The sequence below is a fragment of the Rana temporaria genome, chromosome 11, assembly GCF_905171775.1.
Source record: "Rana temporaria chromosome 11, aRanTem1.1, whole genome shotgun sequence".
Classification (NCBI taxonomy): Eukaryota; Metazoa; Chordata; class Amphibia; order Anura; family Ranidae; genus Rana; species Rana temporaria.
This window is the reverse complement of record NC_053499.1, coordinates 156,775-182,112: the sequence shown is the minus strand read 5'-3', so window position 1 is coordinate 182,112 and position 25,338 is coordinate 156,775. Positions and strand designations below refer to the sequence as shown.

Below are 25,338 nucleotides of genomic sequence, written 5' to 3'. Positions count from 1 at the left end.
CACATCACATCAGTCTCTGTACAGAGGAGCTTACACTCTAATGTCCCCTCCCCCCCCCACATCACATCAGTCTCTGTACAGAGGAGCTTACACTCTAATGTCCCCCCCCCCCCACACATCACATCAGTCTCTGTACAGAGGAGCTTACACTCTAATGTCCCCTCCCCCCCACATCACATCAGTCTCTGTACAGAGGAGCTTACACTCTAATGTCCCCCCCCCCACAGTCACATCAGTCTCTGTACAGAGGAGCTTACACTCTAATGTCCCCCCCCCCCCCACATCACATCAGTCTCTGTACAGAGGAGCTTACACTCTAATGTCCCCCTCCCCCCACATCACATCAGTCTCTGTACAGAGGAGCTTACACTCTAATGTCCCCTCCCCCCACAGTCACATCAGCCTCTGTACAGAGGAGCTTACACTCTAATGTCCCCTCCCCCCACATCACATCAGTCTCTGTACAGAGGAGCTTACACTCTAATGTCCCCTCCCCCCCACATCACATCAGTCTCTGTACAGAGGAGCTTACACTCTAATGTCCCCCCCCCCCCACACATCACATCAGTCTCTGTACAGAGGAGCTTACACTCTAATGTCCCCTCCCCCCACAGTCACATCAGTCTCTGTACAGAGGAGCTTACACTCTAATGTCCCCTCCCCCCCCACAGTCACATCAGTCTCTGTACAGAGGAGCTTACACTCTAATGTCCCCTCCCCCACATCACATCAGTCTCTGTACAGAGGAGCTTACACTCTAATGTCCCCTCCCCCCCACATCACATCAGTCTCTGTACAGAGGAGCTTACACTCTAATGTCCCCTCCCCCCACAGTCACATCAGTCTCTGTACAGAGGAGCTTACACTCTAATGTCCCCTCCCCCCCACAGTCACATCAGTCTCTGTACAGAGGAGCTTACACTCTAATGTCCCCTCCCCCCCACAGTCACATCAGCCTCTGTACAGAGGAGCTTACACTCTAATGTCCCCTCCCCCCCACAGTCACATCAGTCTCTGTACAGAGGAGCTTACACTCTAATGTCCCCCCCCCACATCACATCAGTCTCTGTACAGAGGAGCTTACACTCTAATGTCCCCTCCCCCCCACAGTCACATCAGCCTCTGTACAGAGGAGCTTACACTCTAATGTCCCCTCCCCCACAGTCACATCACATCAGTCTCTGTACAGAGGAGCTTACACTCTAATGTCCCCTCCCCCCCACATCACATCAGTCTCTGTACAGAGGAGCTTACACTCTAATGTCCCCTCCCCCCCCACAGTCACATCAGTCTCTGTACAGAGGAGCTTACACTCTAATGTCCCCCCCCCCCCCCACATCACATCAGTCTCTGTACAGAGGAGCTTACACTCTAATGTCCCCTCCCCCTCCCACACATCACATCAGTCTCTGTACAGAGGAGCTTACACTCTAATGTCCCCTCCCCCACACATCACATCCGTCTCTGTACAGAGGAGCTTACACTCTAATGTCCCCCCCCCCCACATCACATCAGTCTCTGTACAGAGGAGCTTACACTCTAATGTCCCCTCCCCCCACAGTCACATCAGTCTCTGTACAGAGGAGCTTACACTCTAATGTCCCCTCCCCCCCACAGTCACATCAGTCTCTGTACAGAGGAGCTTACACTCTAATGTCCCCTCCCCCCCACAGTCACATCAGTCTCTGTACAGAGGAGCTTACACTCTAATGTCCCCTCCCCCCCACAGTCACATCAGTCTCTGTACAGAGGAGCTTACACTCTAATGTCCCCTCCCCCCCCCCCACATCACATCAGTCTCTGTACAGAGGAGCTTACACTCTAATGTCCCCTCCCCCCCCCACATCACATCAGTCTCTGTACAGAGGAGCTTACACTCTAATGTCCCCTCCCCCACAGTCACATCAGTCTCTGTACAGAGGAGCTTACACTCTAATGTCCCCTCCCCCCCCACATCACATCAGTCTCTGTACAGAGGAGCTTACACTCTAATGTCCCCTCCCCCCCACATCACATCAGTCTCTGTACAGAGGAGCTTACACTCTAATGTCCCCTCCCCCCACATCACATCAGTCTCTGTACAGAGGAGCTTACACTCTAATGTCCCCTCCCCCCACAGTCACATCAGTCTCTGTACAGAGGAGCTTACACTATAATGTCCCCTCCCCCCCACATCACATCAGACTCTGTACAGAGGAGCTTACACTCTAATGTCCCCTCCCCCCACAGTCACATCAGTCTCTGTACAGAGGAGCTTACACTGTAATGTCCCCTCCCCCTCACAGTCACATCAGTCTCTGTACAGAGGAGCTTACACTCTAATGTCCCCTCCCCCCACACATCACATCAGTCTCTGTACAGAGGAGCTTACACTCTAATGTCCCCTCCCCCACAGTCACATCAGTCTCTGTACAGAGGAGCTTACACTCTAATGTCCCCTCCCCCACAGTCACATCAGTCTCTGTACAGAGGAGCTTACACTCTAATGTCCCCTCCCCCCACATCACATCAGTCTCTGTACAGAGGAGCTTACACTCTAATGTCCCCCCCCCCACATCACATCAGTCCCTGTACAGAGGAGCTTACACTCTAATGTCCCCTCCCCCCCACAGTCACATCAGTCTCTGTACAGAGGAGCTTACACTCTAATGTCCCCTCCCCCCACAGTCACATCAGTCTCTGTACAGAGGAGCTTACACTCTAATGTCCCCTCCCCCCCACAGTCACATCAGTCTCTGTACAGAGGAGCTTACACTCTAATGTCCCCTCCCCCCACAGTCACATCAGTCTCTGTACAGAGGAGCTTACACTCTAATGTCCCCCCCCCCCCCACAGTCACACATTATTATTATACCTTTACAGTGGAGCCTTGGTTGACGAGTAAAGCAGTTAATGAGCATTTACGACAAGCAAAACAAGCAGAATTCAAGCTAAAGGGGTGTGCAGTACCAGGGGGGCGCCAGTGACACTCGGAACAGTTCAGAGCCATTCGGAAAAACTTGGAAATACTCCGTTCCCGAGTGTTTCTGAGCCTTTCCGAGGGTTTTCAAGATCAGCCTAGCTGTCCCTGAGTATTTCCGAGGCTCTCCGGCGCCCCCCCCCCCCTACCTCTGGCCACATGCGGTATTGCATGCCATAGAAGTCAATGCGGAACTAATTATCTTCGTTTCCATTGACTTCTATGGGGAAACTCGCTTTGATATGCGAGTGCTTTGGATTACAAGCATTCTCCTGGAAACGCATTAATCCTGATGGTCCCCAGGGCCCCTTGCAAAAAATTAAAAAAAATTAACGAAAAAACAAACAAAAAACAGTTTTTTTTTTCTTTAATTTAATTTTTTTTATAAAAATTTTTTTTTTTTTTGCATTACATTGTAAGGGGCCCGGCTGGCCCCCTTCCGTTTTATTTTTTTTGCATGGCCCAATTCAGCCCCCCCACCCGCTCCCGTCTGATAACTTGCTTATGAGCATGCGCGGGTTTTTAACGTTGTTAACGCCCACACACGACCGTTTTTTTAAGACGTTAAAAAAAATTTAATGCCCATTTTTAACGTCGCGAGAAATGCTCCGCACACCATTGTTTTTAATGCCATTGAAAAAAAAATTTACGTCGCGAAAAACGGTCGTGTGTAAGCGGGCATTAGTATAAAAGAGAAGAGAGGCTCCTCCTCTAAGTGTAGCAATATGGTTACATGTAATGAAGGGACAACATTTAGCAACTTATTGCTACACTTAGAGGCGCCTCTCTTCTCTTTTATACTCTGTAAAAAAAATGCTTTGATATACAAGCGCTTTGGATTACAAGCGTGTTCCTGGAACCAATTATCCTCCCAATCCGAGGTTTTCCTGTAATGATATTCAGTATAAATAAAAGTATTTGCGCCGGAGTTCAGCTTTAACTTTTACACAATTGGCTTTTTATTTAATTTTTATTTATTTTTTATTTAATTTTTATTTTTTTATTTTTATTTTTTTTTATTATTTATTTAATTTTTTTTTTTATTTTTTTTTTATTTGAATATTTTTTCCGCCTCCATTTCCTCCTCTGCTGTCTCTTCCCCGCCTGCGGCTCGAACTCTTCTCTATCCCGGAGATTATATGAAGGCTTAGGGCCCGTCCCGGGGGCCCCGGGGGGGATTTGCACATAAGACCCTTTGCCGGTAAAGTCCATAAACTGGAATCTGATGGGAGATTTTCCGAACCGCAAAGTGTTTCGAAGAATTTGTTTTCTGTGAAATGATTGGGGGGAGGGGGAGGGGATTTACAGCCCACTTTGATTCCTCCCACAGGGACTGTTAATTAGTCATTAGTGGGATGTTGTTCTCATTATTGTACATTCGGCCGAGCGAAGAGCGCTGTATAAAGTTGTGACAAATTCAATCCGACTGCAAAAAAAATCACAAAGGGAAACTCCGCCTACAAGTCGTAATTTAGTTCTAGATGGAGACTGGTGGGCAGAGGTTCTTATATGTCTTCTACCAGGAACAGGGATGGTGGGAACCCCTCATAATGGGCACAGCGGGTGTACAGACCCGGGAACTCAGCACATGGATGGTGGGAACTCCTCATAATGGGCACAGCGGGTGTACAGACCCGGGAACTCAGCACATGGATGGTGGGAACCCCTCATAATGGGCACAGCGGGTGTACAGACCCGGGAACTCAGCACATGGATGGTGGGAACTCCTCATAATGGGCACAGCGGGTGTACAGACCCGGGAACTCAGCACAGGGATGGTGGGAAACTGCCATTCCACTCCTTGTCAGTGAAGGGTGTGGTTGCTAATTCCTTTGCTCCTGTGCTCCAGAGACCAGGGGCTAGAGTGGCTTCTCTTCCCCCAGGAGGGATGCTGGATCCTGGGGAAGAGCCGGGCGGGGCCCCCCTGGATAGGCCTGTGGAAGATTCTGGGCCTACCCAAAGGAAAGATGAGTCCCTGTCAGCCTTTAGACAGAGGACTGTCAGTAAGTTGAAGCGGATTGAGAAGGAGGAGGAGAAATTGATGGTTTTGATGGCCGAGTTCAGAAAGAAAAAACAGATCTGTGCTAAAGTATACAGTAAGAAAAGACCGGCTCTGAGGCCTGAGCTGAAGGACCTGGAACAAGCTGTGAGGAAACAGAAGGATTTGCTGTATTCTCTGAAGGAGAAGAGCGGAATATTTAAAAAAATATATAAGAATGAGGAGCGATTTAATCGCATGAGAAGTGGAGCCGCTTCATGCATGGAGGATGGGGAAGCCAGCGAGGAGATGCAGGTGCAGGCACCTCTGACATTCGCTGAGCCCTCTGCCCCCTTCACACCCCAGCAATGTGGCACATCTCAGGAGGGTGAAGGTCCTGCCATGCTGGATTTCATAACCAAGTTGGAATCCCCTCCAGGTGCGGCTTCCCCGGATGGTGATGTCAAGATGGACGCCGTTTCTAGTCCTGTGGAGAGAGCAAGATCCACCATGGAGTCTGCAGCAGCTGAGGGAAGCTCTGATCCCAGCCATAAAATCGCACAGGTGACAACCCAGCAAGCAGGTACAGTGTGTGTGCAGGATGGTGGTGGGAACTTTATTATTGACAATAAGCTTGCTGAGAGTTGTAGTGCTGCAGGCAGTCAGCCCATAGACAATGTACAGCGTACACCTGATAAAAACTGCCAGTCTGCAGAGAGGTCCATGGACAATACAGTGACTTTGCCTGGACCAGGCACAGCGGCTGTACCTGTGAATGATGGAGGAGATGCTGGGTGCAGTGGTGCCACAACTCAGCAGAAGTCTGCATTGGACAGGACTGGAGCTGTGTGTACAGAGCGGGGGGAGGGGGTGGGTCCTGCCTCTGCTAATACAATCCCAGCTGAATCAGACGCTTTGCCGGCAGGTGTGACTGTGTCTAAGGACAGGACTGCAAGTACTGGGGGTGGAAGGAAATCCTATGCTGGTGTTGCTGCTGCAGGATCTGGGAAGGGGGAACAAGCAGGGAAGGAGCATGGGAATGGGTTGTCTTCCTCCCTGTTTAAAAGGAGGAATGTTGTGCAGCTGAGGTGGGAAGGCGGTGGAATCCCCCCACATAGGAGGGCGGTGGTGGATAAGATTCTGCAGATGGGGTTCACGCCCGCAGATATCTTCGCCCTGATCAGTCCGGCAGGTTCCTATGAGTATGATTTGTCCTTTCTCCGCCCGGAGTCTTTGGACATTTTTTGGGAGAAATATGAACATGTGTGTAGGGGCCTGCCGGACTGGAAGGGGCTCATGCCCAAACTTGTCTCCCGCCAGCCACTCATTAAAGTGGTCACGATTCTGGTCCGTAATGAGTCCATACCACCGGGGGATCTATGTATATGGCTGAGGAGGTATGGAGACGTCCTGGGCCCCCTAAAGAAGATTCTGGATGACCGGGGAATATGGACGGGGGGATGGTCTGCTCAGTTGAAACTAAAGATCATTGATAATGTCGTCCAGCATCTGCCATCCTCAGCTTTCCTGGGGAGGGACAGGCTGACCATCTTCTATCCAGGCCAGCCAAAGCTCTGCAATAAATGTGGAGACAAGAGTCACCTTGCGTCCTCCTGTCCAGTGATGAAGTGTTCTCTGTGCCAGGGTATAGGACATCTGGCTAAGGATTGTAACCTCATAAGGTGCAATCTGTGCAATGCGGTGGGGCATCCTTATAGCCAGTGTCCTGAGGCAATGCACAATAAGCCTGAGCTCATGAGAGAGTTCTTCCGCCTGGACATGGAGGATGCTCGGAGCTCAACAGCTGGAGGGCCTGTGAGTCCATCTGAGTCTGTGCCAATTCCCAATGTGTCCGTGGTGCCCCAGACTGTGCCAATTCCCAATGTGTCCGTGTCTCCCCAGTCTGTAAGTAAGGTGTCAGTTGCAGAGAATGTGTCCAATCCTTCTGTATCTTCTAAAATTGCAGAGGCAGCAAGAGGTGCTGGTGCATCAGGTGCGGTGCCAGTCCCCCTCCCTCGATGCTGCAGGGTTCCTGTTAAGGATCGTGGGGTGCAGAGGAGTGGGGAGGATGGTGAAGAGGCTGGCCTGGTGGTAGATAAGGGAAGGGAGAGTGGAGAGGAGGATAGGTGTGGGGAGGCTGCTGACTCCGGGTTGTCCAAGGGTGATATGGAGTGGTTGGAGGATAAAAGGAGGAGAGGCAAAAAGGGGAAAAAAGGAGGTACAGTTACCTTAAGTCCTGAGGTTTTGCCTTTGGCGAATAAATTTACGGTACTGTCTGAGGATGACTATGAATGGGACTCGTTCAGTTCTGCATCCTCTATGGATGAAGAGTGCCAGGGTGCAACGAAGCGCGCTGGTTCTCCAGGGAGAGGGAGTAGCCAGGCTGAGAAACGGCCTCAGCCACCTTAATGGCAGTTCCCACTCACTTTATATAAAAGGTGACATGCATGGTGATGCTCTTTAGTCTGGCTCTCCCGTAGGGATTATGTTGTGCGCAATTTGGTTTGCACCGTTTATTATGTTCTTGTGTTTGTTTCTGTTTTGTATAGTCATATTCAATTGTTTTGTAAATATGTTTTATTTATTATGGTTTTATTGGATATAAGTTGTTGTTTGTAAGATTTTTTCAATAAACAAAATTAACCCCTCATAATGGGCACAGCGGGTGTACAGACCCGGGAACTCAGCACAGGGATGGTGGGAACTCCTCATAATGGGCACAGCGGATGTACAGACCCGGGAACTCAGCACAGGGATGGTGGGAACTCCTCATAATGGGCACAGCGGGTGTACAGACCCGGGAACTCGGCACATGGATGGTGGGAACTCCTCATAATGGGCACAGCGGGTGTACAGACCCGGGAACTCAGCACATGGATGGTGGGAACTCCTCATAATGGGCACAGCGGGTGTACAGACCCGGGAACTCAGCACAGGGATGGTGGGAACTCCTCATAATGGGCACAGCGGGTGTACAGACCCGAGAACTCAGCACAGGGATGGTGGGAACCCCTCATAATGGGCACAGCGGGTGTACAGACCCGGGAACTCAGCACAGGGATGGTGGGAACCTCTCATAATGGGCACAGCGGGTGTACAGACCCGGGAACTCAGCACAGGGATGGTGGGAACTCCTCATAATGGGCACAGCGGGTGTACAGACCCGGGAACTCAGCACAGGGATGGTGGGAACCCCTCATAATGGGCACAGCGGGTGTACAGACCCGGGAACTCAGCACAGGGATGGTGGGAACCCCTCATAATGGGCACAGCGGGTGTACAGACCCAGGAACTCAGCACAGGGATGGTGGGAACCCCTCATAATGGGCACAGCGGGTGTACAGACCCGGGAACTCAGCACAGGGATGGTGGGAACTCCTCATAATGGGGCACAGCGGGTGTACAGACCCGGGAACTCAGCACAGGGATGGTGGGAACCCCTCATAATGGGCACAGCGGGTGTACAGACCCGGGAACTCAGCACAGGGATGGTGGGAACCCCTCATAATGGGCACAGCGGGTGTACAGACCCGGGAACTTGGCACAGGGATGGTGGGAACCCCTCATAATGGGGCACAGCGGGTGTACAGACCCAGGAACTCAGCACAGGGATGGTGAGAACCCCTCATAATGGGCACAGCGGGTGTACAGACCCGGGAACTCAGCACAGGGATGGTGGGAACCCCTCATAATGGGCACAGCGGGTGTACAGACCCGGGAACACAGCACAGGGATGGTGGGAACCCCTCATAATGGGCACAGCGGGTGTACAGACCCGGGAACTCAGCACAGGGATGGTGGGAACCCCTCATAATGGGCACAGCGGGTGTACAGACCCGGGAACTCAGCACAGGGATGGTGGGAACCCCTCATAATGGGCACAGCGGGTGTACAGACCCGGGAACTCAGCACAGGGATGGTGGGAATCCCTCATAATGGGCACAGCGGGTGTACAGACCCGGGAACTCAGCACAGGGATGGTGGGAACCCCTCATAATGGGCACAGCGGGTGTACAGACCCGGGAACTCAGCACAGGGATGGTGGGAACCCCTCATAATGGGGCACAGTGGGTGTACAGACCCAGGAACTCAGCACAGGGATGGTGGGAACCCCTCATAATGGGGCACAGTGGGTGTACAGACCCGGGAACTCAGCACAGGGATGGTGGGAACCCCTCATAATGGGGCACAGCGGGTGTACAGACCCGGGAACTCAGCACAGGGATGATGGGAACCCCTCATAATGGGCACAGCGGGTGTACAGACCCGGGAACTCAGCACAGGGATGGTGGGAACCCCTCATAATGGGCACAGCGGGTGTACACACCCCACCGGGCCATACCGCCGGACACACTCTCACTCCGCCGGGCAATACCGCCGGACGCAGGCTCGCACCCCGCCGGGCCGTACCGCCGGACGCAGGCTCACACTCCGCTGGGAAAGCGCGGCGCTGGCTGGTGAGCAGGGCTGGCGAGTACGGGACAGGTGGGGGGGTTTGTTTTGGGGGTTAAATGCGCCCCACTAGTTGCTAAAAATACTTTGAGTGTTCTGTATGGACATCGGCCGGACGCGCCCATCTGACCCCAAAACTTTCCACATGAATGACAATTCACTAAAAATATTTCCTCATCATCAGCAGCGATTTTATTTCTAAGGGGTCAGCGGGGGAAGGGTGGGGGGGGGGTAACATTTCATGTTACAATTGATGAAGGAACTCGGGAGGTTCAAGTCTTCAAATGTATTTTTACTTCCTGCATTTATTTAAATCCTTTTGACGTCGCGGACGGCGCACTGCGATCCAAAATGTAAAGACGCGTAATGTGTGCGCCGGAGCGCGGTGATTTTAATGACGGATGTGACTTCGGGGGGCAGAAAAATAAAAAGTTGTAATCTGAAGAAAAGTCAACTAATTGAGACATCGGAAAGATCTGCCGAGACGAGTTCATCGCTTGTGACGTTCGTTCCTGCGGGACGCGAGCGATTTACTAAGAACAGCCCCCCCCCTCCCCCAATACTGCCTGTATATACCGAAACGTACAAGTGACTGAGACTTTCCCCCGCAGCATAACAACTAAACTGTCACCAGCAGCCAACCAAATCCAATGTCTGTATGACTCCAGTGCACACATTAGAGTGTAAGCTCCTCTGTACAGAGACTGATGTGACTGTGGGGGGGGGACATTAGAGTGTAAGCTCCTCTGTACAGAGACTGATGTGATGTGGGGGGGAGGGGACATTAGAGTGTAAGCTCCTCTGTACAGAGACTGATGTGATGTGGGGGAGGGGACATTAGAGTGTAAGCTCCTCTGTACAGAGACTGATGTGATGTGGGGGAGGGGACATTAGAGTGTAAGCTCCTCTGTACAGAGACTGATGTGACTGTGGGGGGAGGGGACATTAGAGTGTAAGCTCCTCTGTACAGAGACTGATGTGATGTGATGTGGGGGAGGGGACATTAGAGTGTAAGCTCCTCTGTACAGAGACTGATGTGATGTGGGGGGGAGGGGACATTAGAGTGTAAGCTCCTCTGTACAGAGACTGATGTGATGTGGGGGGGGAGGGGACATTAGAGTGTAAGCTCCTCTGTACAGAGACTGATGTGATGTGTGGGGGAGGGGACATTAGAGTGTAAGCTCCTCTGTACAGAGACTGATGTGATGTGGGGGAGGGGACATTAGAGTGTAAGCTCCTCTGTACAGAGACTGATGTGACTGTGGGGGGAGGGGACATTAGAGTGTAAGCTCCTCTGTACAGAGACTGATGTGATGTGATGTGGGGGAGGGGACATTAGAGTGTAAGCTCCTCTGTACAGAGACTGATGTGACTGTGGGGGGGGGACATTAGAGTGTAAGCTCCTCTGTACAGAGACTGATGTGATGTGGGGGAGGGGACATTAGAGTGTAAGCTCCTCTGTACAGAGACTGATGTGATGTGGGGGAGGGGACATTAGAGTGTAAGCTCCTCTGTACAGAGACTGATGTGATGTGATGTGGGGGAGGGGACATTAGAGTGTAAGCTCCTCTGTACAGAGACTGATGTGATGTGGGGGGGAGGGACATTAGAGTGTAAGCTCCTCTGTACAGAGACTGATGTGACTGTGGGGGGGAGGGGACATTAGAGTGTAAGCTCCTCTGTACAGAGACTGATGTGACTGTGGGGGGGAGGGGACATTAGAGTGTAAGCTCCTCTGTACAGAGACTGATGTGATGTGGGGGGAGGGGACATTAGAGTGTAAGCTCCTCTGTACAGAGACTGATGTGATGTGGGGGGAGGGGACATTAGAGTGTAAGCTCCTCTGTACAGAGACTGATGTGAGTGTGGGGGGGAGGGGACATTAGAGTGTAAGCTCCTCTGTACAGAGACTGATGTGATGTGGGGGGAGGGGACATTAGAGTGTAAGCTCCTCTGTACAGAGACTGATGTGACTGTGGGGGAGGGGACATTAGAGTGTAAGCTCCTCTGTACAGAGACTGATGTGATGTGGGGGGAGGGGACATTAGAGTGTAAGCTCCTCTGTACAGAGACTGATGTGATGTGGGGGGAGGGGACATTAGAGTGTAAGCTCCTCTGTACAGAGACTGATGTGACTGTGGGGGGAGGGGACATTAGAGTGTAAGCTCCTCTGTACAGAGACTGATGTGATGTGTGGGGGGAGGGGACATTAGAGTGTAAGCTCCTCTGTACAGAGACTGATGTGACTGTGGGGGAGGGGACATTAGAGTGTAAGCTCCTCTGTACAGAGACTGGTGTGATGTGGGGGGGGGGGGGACATTAGAGTGTAAGCTCCTCTGTACAGAGACTGATGTGACTGTGGGGGAGGGGACATTAGAGTGTAAGCTCCTCTGTACAGAGACTGATGTGATGTGGGGGGGGGGCATTAGAGTGTAAGCTCCTCTGTACAGAGACTGATGTGATGTGGGGGGAGGGGACATTAGAGTGTAAGCTCCTCTGTACAGAGACTGATGTGATGTGGGGGAGGGGACATTAGAGTGTAAGCTCCTCTGTACAGAGACTGATGTGATGTGGGGGGAGGGGACATTAGAGTGTAAGCTCCTCTGTACAGAGACTGATGTGACTGTGGGGGGGGGAGGGGACATTAGAGTGTAAGCTCCTCTGTACAGAGACTGATGTGACTGTGGGGGGGGGGGGGGGACATTAGAGTGTAAGCTCCTCTGTACAGAGACTGATGTGATGTGGGGGGGAGGGGACATTAGAGTGTAAGCTCCTCTGTACAGAGACTGATGTGACTGTGGGGGGGGAGGGGACATTAGAGTGTAAGCTCCTCTGTACAGAGACTGATGTGACTGTGGGGGGGGAGGGGACATTAGAGTGTAAGGTGAGATCTAATTTTGCTGCCCCACCCCTGACTCCACCCCCTTTGCCCTGCCCATGTATACTCCACCTTTAAAATGAAGTGCCCTTCAATGCAGCCTCACCAGCGCCCATCAAACATTCCCATAGACACACCCCTAAACCTTGTGGACGGCCTTCCCAGAAGAGGTGAAGGTGTCATAGCTGTAAAGGGGCGGAGCCAACTCAATATTGAACCCTCCGGACTAAGACTGGGGGGTCAGTAAAGTTCATGTGCGTGTGAAGGCCGGCGTCCCAATACTTTTGACAATATAGCGTATCATGGTCGGCAATAACTTAAAGGGAACCTGTCAGAGAGCAGAGTGCCTGCCTGAGAAGCCGCAGACGGAAGCTGTCACTGAGCTCATTATGGGATGGATTTACCTGGAGTGAGGTTATCGGTGGACGGGGCCGGTGGCAGCGATGCGATTGGCGGTCATCTCTCACCGGACGGTGACTGAGGCGCGGGAAGATGGAGGAGGCGGCCCGGCGCAGGATGTACAATGTGAGGAGGAGAGACGTGACGGCTGACTTGTCTCATGAAACTTTTATTAGCCATCAGGTGTAACAAGATCCCCGCCGTTCAGAGTCACCGGGGCCACAGGGGCCACTCCCACAGCAGACAATGGACGGGGAGACGTCACACACACAGCAGATACAATGTGATCCTCCAATAATGAGAGAGTAAAGTGCAACAGCCCCGGGCCGAGCGAGCGGACAACGGACAGGGAGACATTCCACACACAGGCCCGTATTCGCCAGATACGCCACGTAAGTGCAAATATGCGCCGTCGTATCTGTGCGCCGGACTCTGAAACTAAGATACGCCTGAAAACAGGCTTCATCCGACCGGCGTAACTTGCCTACGCCGGCGTAGAGTGGGCGCATATTTACGCTGGACGCATGTGGCGCTCCCATTGATTTTCTATTCACATATGCAAATGAGGGAAATACGCAGATTCACAAACGTACGCAGTACGCAGTGCGCCTAAAGTCATACGTTCGGTGTAAAGTTCTGCCCCATAAAGGAGGTGTAACTCAGCGGCATCCATGTAAAGGGAACACAAGCTGGCGTATTTTACGTTGTTTACGTTGGACGTGAATAGGGCTGGGCGTAGGTTACGTTCGCGCCGTAGGCAGTGATCTGGCGTATCTTAGGGAGTAGTTCCAACGTGATTCTGAGCATGCGCACTGGGATGCGTCCACGGGACGGCACATGCGCCGTTCGATATACGTATCTGTCTGGCGCTCGGCCCATCATTTGCATGGGTCATGCCCACTTCCACGTACGCCGGCTTACGCTTAAGAAACCCAGCGCAGTTTTGGGAGCACTGGCTTTGTAAATTCAGTGCTGGTCTCTCTGCGCTGCGTCTGTGTAGCGTAAAGGAGATACGCTACTGCGGCATAAATGTGCGCCGATGTCTGTGAATCCGGGCCACAGTAGATAAAATGTGACCTCCACTACCGAGAGAGAACAAAGTGCAACAGCCCAGCACAAGTGGATAATAGAAGGGGAGACGTCACACACACAGCAGATACAATGTGACCCCCCCCCCCAAATAACGAGAGAGTAAAGTGCAACAGCCCGGAGCATGCGGACAAAGGATCGGCAGACGTCACACACACAGCAGATACAATGTGACCCCCCCCCAAATAACGAGAGAGTAAAGTGCAACAGCCCCGGAGCGAGCGGACAATGGATCGGCGGACGTCACACACACAGCAGATACAATGTGACCCCCCCCCCCCAAATAACGAGAGAGTAAAGTGCAACAGCCCCGGAGCATGCAGACAAAGGATCGGCAGACGTCACACACACACAGCAGATACAATGTGACCCCCCAAATAACGAGAGAGTAAAGTGCAACAGCCCCGAAGCGAGCGGACAAAGGATCGGCAGACGTCACACACACAGCAGATACAATGTGAGAGCAAAGTGCAACAGCCCAGAAACATTAGCGCACATTTTGCTTTTTTTTCTTAACTAAAACCCCCGACACTGATACTAATTAAAAAAATGTAAATCCTGCCCAAAATATACTGACCTTTGACCCTGACCTTTCACCCTTACTTGACCCGAACACTATCCCTGGCACTGACCTCCATCAGACTTTGATTCAGGTATTTTTTCTTTATTTGCTATTATTATTATTACATTTTTTTTGCACTTTTTTTTCTTTTAAAATGTTACATTGTATCTTTCCTCTCCATTCACAGAGAGAGAGAGAAACACGGGGGCGGGGCTTCACAATAACTGATTACTGTGGTAGCCAATCAGAGGCCAGCACCACAATCAGGATTTTGCTGTTTTTTGTCTTACCTAAAACACAGTGGCCCGGATTCAGAGAGAATTTACGCCGGCGTATCCATAGATACGCTGCGTAAATTCAAAGCTGCGCCGGCGTATCTACTTTCTGTATTCAGAAAGCTCGATACGCCGACATTATCCTAAGATACGACTGGCGTAAGTCTCTTACGCCGTCGTATCTTGGGGTGCATTCTCACGCTGGCCGCTAGGGACGCTTCCGTTGTTGTCGGCGTAGAATATGCTAATTACCTAGATACTGATTCACAAACGTACGTGCGCCCGGCGCAATTTATTTACGTTGTTTACGTTCGGCTTTTTCGGTGTAAGGTTGTTCCTGCTATTAGGAGGCGCAGCCAATGTTAAGTGTGGACGTCGTTCCCGCTTCGAAATTTAAATTTTTTACGTAATTTGCATAAGTCGTTCGTGAATGGGGCTGGACGTGATTTACGTTCACGTCGAAACCAATACATCGTTGCGCCGTATTTGGAAGCAATGCACACTGGGATATGTACACGGACGGCGCATGCGCCGTCCGTAAAATACGTCAATCACGTCAGGTCATCACACATTAGCATAAAACACGCCCCCTTCCACATTTGAATTCCGCGCGCTTACGCCGGCCCCATTTACGCTACGCCGACGCAACTTACGGAGCAAGTGCTTTGTGAATACTGCACTTGGTCCTGTAAGTTACAGCGGTGTAGCCTAAATACGATACGCTGCGCCGCCGTAAGAAGAAGCGCAGGTACATGAATCTACCCCACTGATATTAATAATAAAAAAAAATATTCTGCCCAAAATATACTGACCCTGACCTTTGACCCTGGCCTTGACCTTTCACCCTTACTTGACCCGAACACTATCCCCGGCACTGACCTCCATCAAACCTTGATTCCGGTATTTTTTTCTTTTTTTGTTATTAATATTTATTTATTTTTTATCACACATTTTTTTTTATAATGTCACAATGTATCTTTCCTCTCCATTCACAGAGAGAGAAATCAGAGGCCAGCACAGGAGTCGGGAGTTCCGGGTCCCAGTCATTAGTCCGGCACCCGGGGCTCTCGGTCAGTCCCCAATCTCTGTGATGGGGGTGCGATGTGCGGCGGCGTGGCGCACTCCCAGCACAAGGTCAGATACGCAAAGATTTGGCCCCGTGGGAAAAAGCCCCGCCCAGGGCCCCCGCATATATGTGTGTACTGCTTCACTTTAAGCATTCCAAAAATCATTGGCCTGGATTCAAGAAGCAATTGCACCTGTGTAACCATAGTTACACAGCGCAACCTCGGCGTAACGAGTGCTCCTGATTTAGGAACCTTGTTACGCCGACTGCAGCCTAAGATATGCGCGGCATAAGGCTCTTATGCCCGCATATTTTAGGCTGCATTCTTGCGATGACCGCTAGGTGGAGTTCCCGTAGTGGTCAGCGTATAGTATGCAAATTGCATACTAACACCGATTCACAACGTTACGCGAGCCCTGCGTACGCAAATTACGTTGTTTCCGTACAGCGTTTTTTGCGTAAGGCTGCCCCTGCTATTAGCAGGGGCAGCCAATGTTACGTATACCCGTCGTTCCCGCGTCGCGAAATTTGAAATTTACGTAGTTTGCGTAAGTGAATCGTGAATGGCGCTGGACGCCATTCACGTTCACTTTGAAGCAAATGACGTCCTTGCGACGTCATTTGCCGCAATGCACGTCGGGAAAGTTTCCCGACGGAGCATGCGCTCTACGATCTGCGCGGGAACGCGCCTAATTTAAATGATTCCCGCCCCCTACGGGATCATTTAAATTGCGCGCGCTTACGCCGGGCATTTTGCCGGCGCGCCCGCGCAATTTACGGAGCTTCTGCTCCGTGAATCGAGGGCAGCGCAAAAAAATTGCGGGGCGCAGGGCAAAAACGTTGCCCTGCGCCTCCGCAAAAAAAGCGCAAATCTATTTGAATCCAGCCCATTGATTCCAAACAATCTATAAAAAAAAATTTGCTTTGATAGAAGTTCCCCAGGGCACTGCCCAGACCCCAAAGCTGCCAACCTCCCCGCCCCCACCCATCCTCCATGCCGTTTGTGTGACAACCCCCGGCCTATGAGACTGGAGGAGATTTTTAACCTTCCATTGACTTTGATGGGGTTCAGATTCGGTACCCCCAACTTTATTCGTGTTCCCTGAACCCCGATCCACCCGATCCACCCGATCCCTGGTCCATTCAGACCATCGCTATTCATGGTGCAGACATACGAGTTTTGTTTCTGAGAAGCAGCCGGCGCCCCCACCCCACGAACCCCCCCACCCCTCCCCCCGCCCCGAGGGATATGATGATGGAAGGTGACGATCACTGTCACGTCTTCTGATAATTATTCCGATGATAATCATCAAAGTATCCGGGACGACCTAATGGGCTCATTAACACGCCGCCGAATCTGACAAATCTTCTCCCTGAGTGCCAAATATATATTTGTGGTCACTTAGACGGCGTTCAGAGGAAATCAGCGCAGGGGACACGGGGAGTGCGGGAAGACTCTCCGGCGTCCGGCGCATCTCCAGAGACGGTAATATTCCAACATCTTCACGGTAGATTCGGACATATTTGGTAGGTGGCGCCATAGAGGGATCCTAATCCCCCCCCCCGAGATCCGGGACAGCACCGCGTAGAGGGAGGAGCAAGAGGACCCCTTCGAAAATGGATTCAGATGATCTGGCTTTATTCTGACCTCACTGGCTGCATGCTGATTTCAGATCAGTGACGTAGGGATGATTGGATACAGCCAGGAACCTCGCATTTTCAAAAGAAGCCAATTTCCTTTACAAACTAACAAAGAGGTGCAGAAAGCAGCGAACAGGAAATATGAAGGAGCAGAAATGTCCAATTTCCTCCCACAAGCAGCCACTGGTCCAATATCTTCCTGTCTCTGCCTGTCTCGGGGTGTCCACTGCCTGTCCTGACCTCTTCCTGTCTCTGTCTACACACCACCTGTCCTGACCTCTTCCTGTCTTTCCCTTTACACCACCTGCCCTGACCTCTCCCTGTCTCTGTCTACACACCACCTGACCTGACCTCTTCCTGTCTCGGGGTGTCCACCACCTGCCCTGCCCTCTTCCTGTCTCTCCCTTTACACCACCTGCCCTGACCTCTTCCTGTCTCGGGGTGTCCACCACCTGCCCTCTTCCTGTCTCTCCCTTTACACCACCTGCCCTGACCTCTTCCTGTCTCTCCCTTTACACCACCTGCCCTGACCTCTTCCTGTCTCTGCCTACACACCACCTGTCCTGACCTCTTCCTGTCTCTCCGTTTACACCACCTGTCCTGACCTCTTCCTGTCTCTGCCTTTACACCACCTGCCCTGACCTCTTCCTGTCTCTGCCTACACACCGCCTGTCCTGACCTCTTCCTGTCTCTCCCTTTACACCACCTGTCCTGACCTCTTCCTGTCTCTCCCTTTACACCGCCTGTCCTGACCTCTTCCTGTCTTTCCCTTTACACCGCCTGTCCTGACCTCTTCCTGTATCTGCCTTTACACCACCTGTCCTGACCTCTTCCTGTCTCTGCCTACACACCACCTGTCCTGACCTCTTCCTGTCTCTCCCTTTACACCACCTGCCCTGACCTCTTCCTGTCTCTGCCTTCACACCACCTGACCTCTTCTTATCTCTGCCTGTACACCACCTGCCCTAACCTCTTCCTCTCTCTGCCTGCACACCACCTACCCTGACCTCTTCCTGTCTCTCCCTTTACACCACCTGCCCTGACCTCTTCCTGTCTCTGCTTACACACCACCTGTCCTGACCTCTTCCTGTCTCTGCCTTTACACCACCTGTCCTGACCTCTTCCTGTCTCTCCCTTTACACCACCTGCCCTGACCTCTTCCTGTCTCTCCCTTCACACCACCTGACCTGACCTCTTCCTGTCTCTCCCTTTACACCACCTGCCCTGACCTCTTCCTGTCTCTGCCTTCACACCACCTGACCTGACCTCTTCCTGTCTCTGCCTTTACACCACCTGACCTGACCTCTTCCTGTCTCTCCCTTTACACCGCCTGCTCTGACCTCTTCCTGTCTCTCCCTTTACACCGCCTGCCCTGCCCTCTTCCTGTCTCTCCCTTTACACCACCTGACCCGACCTCTTCCTGTCTCTCCCTTTACACCACCTGACCTGATCTCTTCTTATCTCTGCCTGCACACCACCTGCCCTGACCTTTTACTATCTCTAACACAACAAAACTGTCCCTCTCCACATAAATATATCCTGAATCCGGCCTTATATCTGTACAAATCAGGTGTCCGCTTCCTTCCTCTGCGCCATACCTGACACCTGCAATCCCCCCCCCCCCCCCCAATCTATGGCATTTTCACTTCTTCAGACTAATAATTTGGGTCTGCGCTGTACAGGGGGGGCAGTTTAAGTCATGCCTATCCACAGGCCACACCTATCCACAGGCCACACCTATCCACAGGCCACACCTATCCACAGGCCACAGGCCACACCTATCCACAGGCCACACCTATCCACAGGCCACACCTATCCACAGGCCACACCTATTCAAAGGCCACACCTATCCAAAGGCCACACCTATCCACATGCCACACCTATCCAAAGGCCACACCTATCCACATGCCACACCTATCCAAAGGCCACACCTATCCACATGTTCTAATAATCAGATAGTAACATGTTTCAGGAATCTCCCAGATGAATGTTACAATGTAAGGCTGAGAAACATGAGAAACATGTCCGCTGGAAGCCTGTCCGTCGGACATGTTTGGTCGTCTGTATGACTCACCGGACATGTCCGCTCGGCCGAAAGCCCTCGCATGCGTCGAAGTGATTCGACGCATGCGTGGAAGCATTGACCTTCCAGAGTCGCGCACGTCGCCGCGTCATCGTCGCGGCCACATCACCGCGTATCCTGTCCGCGGGGAATTTGGTTTGATGGTGTGTACAGCCATCAGACCAAATGATCCCAGCGGACATGTCCGATGAAAACGGTCCGTGGACCGTTTTCATCGGACATGTTTGCCCGTGTGTACGAGGCCTAAGACGCAGCAGACTGGCAGCCCATTGCTGGAACTTGTAGTTCCTCATACCCCTGACGCTGATGTTCGTCACACTTGTGTCACACTCGCTGTAAATGTTTTATAAATGACAAGTCATCCTTGTCCCCGGCCGGACCGCGCACAACGGTCCCATTGTCCCCGCACATTCCTCAGTCCCATTCCCGGGAAGCTGCTGTCGCAGGCGATGGCCTGGAATGTCGCCCTGGAATTCTGGCCGCAGTCACAGATGTCGCAATGGCGGTTTGTCATGTGATCGGTGTACATGACAGTGACCCCCTCCTCGTTTTGTGGAGTTTGTGGTGATCGATGACAGGCTACCAAACATTTTTGGGGATTTTTCAATTTTATGTATAAAATCTTTTACGCTTCTTCATGGCGATTTCCCACCTAAGCACATTTTCCATCATGGACACGCCCGCCGGTATGCTGCGACCTAGCGCATGCGCAGCTCCGTTTTTTTTTTTGTCTGTTCTCTTGTGTCACATGTGATGCAGTCTTATGAGATACCCCACCCCCTACCCACGGAAAAAAAGGAAAAAGAGGTCACCGATCCTTTTGTAAAATTGTGCTGCACCATCATGTGGTCTAGTGTGTGCAAAAATGCATGGGGGGGGGGGCATTAGGAATTACCCCCGGTTCACATCTGTGCGTGTCAGGAATGCGTGCAAAATTCCAAGTTTTCCTGACATGCACAGCATTCCATTTATACACATTTTATTCATCTATTCATACATTTATTTATTTTATTTGTCAATTTTTATTGAGAAGAATGTATCAATTCAATGATAGAGATAGTGAGTGTTATTACCTATCTATAAAATTCACTATTATTATTATTATTATTATTATTATTTTTCATTTTTTGCAGCGCTTTACGATTGTACAATCCAATTGTATGATATATGGTTCAAGTTATAGATACATTCTACACATTTTTTATACATTTATTCCTAGGTCAATTAATTACGAAGAATGTATCATTTGAATAATAGTGATTATTATTATTGTTATTAAAGTGGAGGTTCACCCGAAAAGTTAATTTTTAACATTAGATTGAGGCTCATTTTGTGAAGGGGAATCGGGTGTTTTTTTTTAAAATCGAAGCAGTACTTACCGATTTAGAGAGCGATCTTCTCCGCCGCTTCCGGGTATGGGTCTTCGGGACTGGGCGTTCCTATTTGATTGACAGCCTTCCGACGGTCGCATCCATCGCGTCACGATTTTCCGAAAGTAGCCGAACATCGGTGCGCAGGCGCCGTATAGAGCCGCACCGACGTTCGGCTTCTTTCGGCTACTCGTGATGCAATGTATGCGACCGTCGGAAGCCTGTCAATCAAATAGGAAAGCCCATACCCGGAAGCGGCGGAGAAGATCGCTCTCTAAAACGGTAAGTACTGCTTCGATTTTAAAAAAACTACCCGATTCCCCTTCACAAAATGAGCCTCAATCTAATGTTAAAAATACATTTTCGGGTGAACTCCCGCTTTAATATAATATTACTATTATTATTATTATTAGTATTATATTTTTGTATTCTTATTATTCATTTATTTATTGTACAGTCAGATTGTATAATGTAGGGTTCTAAATATACACATACCTGTTTTGAGATATTTTATCCATTTTTTTATTTTTTATTATTATTATATTCCAATTAGGTTAACATATCACCCAGAATGTATCATTTGAATAATAGTGATTATGATTATTATTGTTATTTTTTTATTTTTTGCAAAGCTTTAGGACTATACAATACAATGCTATGAAGTACCGTTCAAGTTATACATATATTATTTTACTAATTTTTTTTTATATACATTTATTCTTTGGTCGATTTTTTACCAAGAACGTATCATTTTATTATTCGCGATTAAAGGAGAAAAATTACCTAAGAAATCTCTATTTGTAGGAACAAAATATGGGAATCTCCTCAGCGGGGGAAACGGAAAGGGAAATCTCCTTAGCAGGGACAAGAAAAGTTGACACTGAGTGGACTCTTAGGAGGAAGGATGGATGGAGGAAGGATGGACGGAGGAAGGATGGACGGAGTATGGATGGATGGACGGAGGATGGATGGACGGAGGATGGATGGACGGAGGATTGATGGACGGAGGAAGGATGGACGGAGGAAGGATGGATGGAGGAAGGATGGATGGAGGATGGATGGACGGAAGATGGATGGACGGAGGATGGATGGACGGAGGATGGATGGACGGAGGAAGGATGGACGGAGGAAGGATGGAAAGAGGAAGGATGGACGGAGGATGGATGAACGGAGGAAGGATGGACGGAGGAAGGATGGACGGAGGAAGGATGGACGGAGGAAGGATGGACGGAGGATGGATGGACGGAGGAAGGATGGACGGAGGAAGGATGGACGGAGGAAGGATGGACGGAGGATGGATGGACGGAGGAAGGATGGACGGAGGAAGGATGGATGGAAGAAGGATGGACGGAGGATGGATGGACGGAGGATGGATGGATGAACGGAGGAAGGATGGATGGATGGAGGATAGATGGATGGAGGATGGATGGACGGAGGAAGGATGGACGGAGGAAGGATGGACGGAGGATGGATGGACGGAGGATGGATGGATGAACGGAGGAAGGATGGATGGATGGAGGATGGATGGACGGAGGAAGGATGGACGGAGGAAGGATGGACGGAGGATGGATGGACGGAGGAAGGATGGACGGAGGATGGATGGATGGACGGAGGAAGGATGGACGGAGGAAGGATGGATGGAGGAAGGATGGACGGAGGAAGGATGGACGGAGTATGGATGGATGGACGGAGGATGGATGGACGGAGGATGGATGGACGGAGGATTGATGGACGGAGGAAGGATGGACGGAGGAAGGATGGATGGAGGATGGATGGACGGAAGATGGATGGACGGAGGATGGATGGACGGAGGATGGATGGACGGAGGAAGGATGGACGGAGGAAGGATGGAAAGAGGAAGGATGGACGGAGGATGGATGAACGGAGGAAGGATGGACGGAGGAAGGATGGACGGAGGAAGGATGGACGGAGGAAGGATGGACGGAGGAAGGATGGACGGAGGATGGATGGACGGAGGAAGGATGGACGGAGGAAGGATGGACGGAGGAAGGATGGACGGAGGATGGATGGACGGAGGAAGGATGGACGGAGGAAGGATGGATGGAAGAAGGATGGACGGAGGATGGATGGACGGAGGATGGATGGATGAACGGAGGAAGGATGGATGGATGGAGGATGGATGGATGGAGGATGGATGGATGGAGGATGGATGGACGGAGGAAGGATGGACGGAGGAAGGATGGACGGAGGATGGATGGACGGAGGATGGATGGATGAACGGAGGAAGGATGGATGGATGGAGGATGGATGGACGGAGGAAGGATGGACGGAGGAAGGATGGACGGAGGATGGATGGACGGAGGAAGGATGGACGGAGGAAGGATGGACGGAGGATGGATGGACGGAGGATGGATGGACGGAGGAAGGATGGAGGATGGATGGACGGAGGATGGATGGACGGAGGAAGGATGGATGGAGGAAGGATGGACGGAGGAAGGATGGACGGAGTATGGATGGATGGACGGAGGAAGGATGGACGGAGGAAGGATGGACGGAGGATTGATGGACGGAGGAAGGATGGACGGGGGAAGGATGGACGGGGGAAGGATGGACGAAGGAAGAATGGACGGAGGAAGGATGGACGGAAGAAGGATGGACAGAGGAAGGATGGACGGAGGAAGAATGGACGGAGGAAGGATGGACGGAGGTAGGATGGACGGAGGAAGGATAGACGGAGGATGGATGGACGGAGGATGAATGGACGGAGGTGGATGGACGGAGGTAGGATGGACGGAGGAAGGATAGACGGAGGATGGATGGACGGAGGATGGATGGACGGAGGATGGATAGACGGAGGATGGATGGATGGACGGAGGATGGATGGATGGACGGAGGATGGATGGATGGACGGAGATGGATGGATGGACGGAGGATGGATGGATGGACGGAGGATGGATAGATGGATAGACGGAGGATGGATGGACGGATAGACGGAGGATGGATGGACGGAAGAAGGATGGACGGAAGAAGGATGGACGGAAGAAGGATGGACGGAAGAAGGATGGACGGAGGAAGGATGGACGGAAGAAGGATGGACGGGGGATGGATGGACGAAGGAAGGACGGACGGAGGAAGGACGGACGGAGGAAGGATGGACGGAGAAAGAATGGACGGAGGAAGGATGGACGGAGGAAGGATGGACGGAGGATGGATGGAGGATGGATGGACGGAGGAAGGATGGACGGAGGATGGATGGACGGAGGATGGATGGACGGAGGATGGACGGAGGAAGGATGGACGGAGGAAGGATGGACGGAGGATGGATGGACGGAGGATGGATGGACGGAGGAAGGATGGAGGGAGGAAGGATGGACGGAGGAAGGATGGACGGAGGATGGATGGACGGAGGATGGATGGACGGAGGATGGATGGACGGAGGAAGGACGGACGGAGGAAGGATGGACGTGTGTCGATGTGTGCCCAGTCGCTGTACCATTGGTGTGACAATGAAGCGTTATTTCGCTCACCTGGTTGTAGTGCAGTGTCCTCTATGGTGGGGGCGCCGTTGAGCTCGCTCCTCTCTCTTCTCTTCGAGGTTCTGGAGGATGAGAAGGCTCTGCTCGCTCCTCTCTCTTCTCTTCGAGGTTCTGTAGGATGAGAAGGCTCTGCTCGCTCCTCTCTCTTCTCTTCGAGGTTCTGTAGGATGAGAAGGCTCTGCTCGCTCCTCTCTCTCTCTCTTCTCTTGGAGGTTCTGTAGGATGAGAAGGCTCTGCTCGCTCCTCTCTCTTCTCTGGGAGGTTCTGTAGGATGAGAAGGCTCTGCTTGCTCCTCTCTCTTCTCTTAGAGGTTCTGGAGGATGAGAAGGCTCTGCTCGCTCCTCTCTCTCTCTCTTCTCTTGTAGGTTCTGGAGGATGAGAAGGCTCTGCTTGCTCCTCTCTCTCTCTCTCTTCTCTTAGAGGTTCTGGAGGATGAGAAGGCTCTGCTCGCTCCCCTCTCTTCTCTGGGAGGTTCTGTAGAATGAGAAAGCTCTGCTTGCTCCTCTCTCTCTCTCTTCTCTTGGAGGTTCTGTAGGATGAGAAGGCTCTGCTCGCTCCTCTCTCTTCTCTTAGAGGTTCTGGAGGATGAGAAGGCTCTGCTCGCTCCTCTCTCTCTCTCTTCTCTTAGAGGTTCTGGAGGATGAGAAGGCTCTGCTCGCTCTTCTCTCTCTCTCTCTTCTCTCAGAGGTTCTGGAGGATGAGAAGTTTCTGCTCGCTCCTCTCTCTCTCTCTCTCTTCTCTTGGAGGTTCTGTAGGATGAGAAGGCTCTGCTCGCTCCTCTCTCTCTCTCTTCTCTTAGAGGTTCTGGAGGATGAGAAGGCTCTGCTCGCTCCTCTCTCTCTCTCTTCTCTTGGAGGTTCTGTAGGATGAGAAGGCTCTGCTCGCTCCTCTCTCTCTCTTCTCTTGGAGGTTCTGGAGGATGAGAAGGCTCTGCTCGCTCCTCTCTCTCTCTTCTCTTAGAGTTTCTGGAGGATGAGAAGGCTCTGCTCGCTCCCCTCTCTCTTCTCTTGGAGGTTCTGGAGGATGAGAAGGCTCTGCTCGCTCCTCTCTCTTCTCTTGGAGGTTCTGGAGGATGAGAAGGCTCTGCTC

The 25,338-nt window shown here is 51.5% G+C and overlaps 1 protein-coding gene across 1 annotated transcript in view; it reads right to left on the bottom strand.

Moving 5' to 3' along the window:
* Positions 1-24,899, bottom strand: part of INSC (INSC spindle orientation adaptor protein) — a gene marked incomplete in the record, with an annotated part of 83,885 nt that extends 58,986 nt beyond the window's left edge. The window contains 1 exon segment of the mRNA XM_040327862.1: positions 24,316-24,899.
* Positions 24,900-25,338: the final 439 nt, after the last annotated feature.